Source organism: Cupressus sempervirens, chromosome 3, assembly GCF_028749045.1.
Source record: "Cupressus sempervirens isolate cs-2001-9-10 chromosome 3, ASM2874904v1, whole genome shotgun sequence".
Classification (NCBI taxonomy): Eukaryota; Viridiplantae; Streptophyta; class Pinopsida; order Cupressales; family Cupressaceae; genus Cupressus; species Cupressus sempervirens.
The window spans coordinates 353,952,326-353,956,217 of NC_143120.1; positions in this window are offsets into that span (position 1 = coordinate 353,952,326).

The window sequence follows — 3,892 nt, forward strand, 5'->3', positions numbered from 1 at the left end:
GCCTAAAAGAAATAAAAAGGGTTAGTGCTAAAGCCCAAATCAACTAGTGAAAGAAACCTTAGCTAAGGAAACATCTCATTCACTAATATCATATTTGGAAGACTATTAAAATACATTAGAGACCACATAGGAAAGGAAAGAGCACCAAAAAGGACTATGTCCCTCATGATTTTATCCTACCAATATGAAAGCATTAAGAGAGAAAAAGAGAGTGATTGTCTAAACCAGTAAGGTTTTGTGTTCCTTACTCTGAATCACAAAAATGGAAGGATTTAATGGTCTAGAAAGTTTGTGTTCATGATATTCAATTCTAAAAAATAAAAAATAAAAACCAGGATCAAATGGTGTCTGTCCAGTAGTCAATCATGTGTGCCTAGTGGCAACTTACACATTCATGTGTATGTGTCTTCATGTCAATCAATATCCTAGTATCACTAGGGAATGTGTATGTGTGTGTTTCCTTGGGATGGAGAAGTATCACTAATACTTGTTGAGGATTTAGCAAAAACAAAAAACAAAAGGGTGTGTTTCTTCAAGATGGAGAGATGGCACTAATATGTGTTGAGGATTTAGAAAATGTGCATGTGTTACCCATATATATGAGTTTTATCATATGTTCTTTTTTGTGAAAAAGAGATGAAGAAACAATGCATAGATTTAAGGATGACCTAGAAATAATACCAAGCGGACAAGGCTAAAGTTCTCTAAGACATACTAAGATTCTATATTTGCTACCGCATGGTTGTCAACAAAAACTATGTAGCAAGAGGGTGTATATATGCCCCCCTCCTTATGATAACTATGTAGCCATAGATATAATAAGGAATATAATCAAGGATAACTACTTCTATCAATAAGTATATATCCTCTATCAACGATGTATACTATAAACATAACAAAGAGAACCAACTTTTATAAGCTATGAATATAGATAAATTATGAAAAGATTTGTCACTTATGATAATAGACCCTTGAAAGGAATGGAACTTATGTACAAGACATCTTCCCTCAAGAGGAGTGTCATTGACAAAGATAAAAATTCAAGACAAAAGAGGGGAAACATGAATGCACCTGTTTAACCCCTTGCGTAGGTGAAATAGGGATCCTTGGAAGAAAAATGATAAAATTTAGAGCACATAGTAAGGGAAAATGCTTATAATCAACATAGTTTTTCAAGTAAAAAAGAGATAATGATAAAGGACATGCGCCTCTTGTATAAGAGATATTCGTGATCAAGACATAATTCCTTATTAAAAAAATGCCATTGTACTAAGGAAAGGAAATCCTTAGACAAAGAAAGGGATAAATAATGTACAAAGGAACCTTGTCTTGCAAGCATGAGACAAGAAATAAATCCTCTAGTAATATTATGCCACAACATCTCGTGAGATATAAAGATGGAGGAAAAAACCAATAGTAATGCACAAAACACATTGTATCTAACAAGAAATATTTTAGAATAATGTCATGACATAGAAGAAACATCATAGGATAACCAATTCTAAACATCACAAGATGCTAAGATAGATATCACATATGAAATAATCTATAGATGATTACTAAATGAGAAACATTAAAATCCAAGATATAAAAAAACATTTGTTAAGAAAAAGACATCCATTTAACAAGAATATCTTAATGACCAAAGATAAAAATATATTATAAATTTATACAATCTATAGAGAAAAGGTGAAAAGAAGAAGCATGTTATACCCATAAGAGATAACATGAAGAAAGAAGATAAGAACATCCATTTAAGTGATATCTTTATAATATGAATAATATAAAGATAAATTTGCACACAAATATGTAACACAACCAATCAATGTAGACATATTAGAAGAGTATGCACCAAAAATGATAAAAAGGCGAAGGGATATATGAGAGGTGATTGTAATACTAGATTTCAAAAATCAAAAAAAGATCTCAAGAAAGGATGATCATTGCCCCTAAGTGAAGGGGAATAAGGAGAAATGCCTATTGTACCACTCCTAAACATACTATACAAAATAACAAGGAGTTGTGATAATAGGGATTAGAAATGCTAAGAATTTTTATAAAGAAGAGAATAGATATCTTGCGTATAAGAAAGTTTACCATTTTCATTGTTACCATGAATATAGACAATAAATTATATACAATCATGAAGAGAATGTTCATTAGTGTAGTAAAAAGGAAATTTAAATATAGCAACAACATTCAAAATTAATGGTTGATATTGTAAGGTAGGAGCTTGCAAAAGCTGTCAATAAACCAAGCCAAAGCTTCCCTAGTATCAATAGGATGAAAATATGGAATTGAAAGAAGGTTTAAAGGAGGGCGGGGTGGAGAAGAAGAAGAAGGAACATGACCAAAACCTCTCTTATGATGTTGCGTAGGAGGATCAATAGGATTCTCAATACCATGTTCATTAATATCAAGACCTAAACCCTTGTAACCTTGTCAAGTAATAATGTTATAACTCATAGCATAAGTACAACAAAGGGTAGAAAGAGAGAATGCAGTGTCAGAATAATTATGAGAAAATGTAGTATAGGAGGGACTATAGGAAAGTTGGTGTCAATAGGAGATTGAGAAGTAGGGGGAGGTGACAAAGGAGATGATTCATTTAAGAACTAAGAAATATCAGGATCATGAACCATACCTTGAAGTTGTTGAAAAGAAGAGATTTGATTATTAAGAAGAATAGGCATAAGATAAGGATTAGGATTATGAGGGTCACTAAAAATATATCTAATTCTATCTAAAAGATAGATAATAAATCCACATAGGAGACTAATGATAGTCTTAAAATATTCCTTATCTGAAAACCTTGTGTTAGTTATCCATAAAAGAACATACCCAAGAAAGGCATGTAAAGACATAAATATCAGAAAGTGAGAGAAACTTTCATAAACATCATAAGTATGATAAATTAATGGAAGAAGAGTACTAACCATAAAAAAAATGATATACCAAAATAATTCCATATTCAATTCCAAAAGGAAATTGTGTTCACCCAAAAGGAGATAGACACCAAATGTTTAGGTGAAGTCGATGCCAAAGAAAAGAGATTTCCAAAAAAGGAAGATCTAACTCCAATAAAGAGGATAAGAGGGTCGAGTTCACCAAAATATTTAGGGGAGAAAGGGAGACACATTAATAATAGGATTATAGATCTTTGCATTTTTGGGCCACTAAGTCATTCAAATATGTATGTGAAGGAAAGAGATAAATCTCCAAATATGATTCCCCTTGATGACCCAAAATGGGTTAGCTAGGACCCAATGAAGAAAGGGTACTAATACCAAATTTTAATTATAAAGGAGAACGTGATACAAGGAAATACACTCTTTGACCCTTATAGGGTAATGTGTATGCAAAATTGAACCAATTGCTTAAATAATGTAGATCTAGAAGCTAAGTGTATACAATCATCCCAACTGAGATATGGATATGAAAGAAAATAAAATATTAAAATACTCACCTTGAAATTTGTAGTAGAAGATGTATTTTAGCTCCCAAATTCATGGATTCGGTCTTGTTTATAAATATTTTATTGTGGGTTCTCGAATGAAACAATGAAAGGAACAAAACCTAGAAATTGTTTATCCAAAAAAAACGTAAGGACTAGGTCGACCTAGAAGGACTAATTCTTGTGAATTTGACGTAGTATTCTGGCACTATATCAAATTCAAACCAACTTCTCCATAAAGCTTCTGATGATTTATTTTTTAGAGCTGTATGCAAAAAAAATTATCCTTCTCCTACACAGAAAATGAAGGGTTTATTATTGTTTGTTGGATGAGGGCTTGCCTTGGTCAAGCCCTAGATTGAGGAATCAACCTTGAATTAAAATTTAATTGACAAAGGAAATTCTTGTGTGTAGTAGATCTAAATAATATTAAATGAA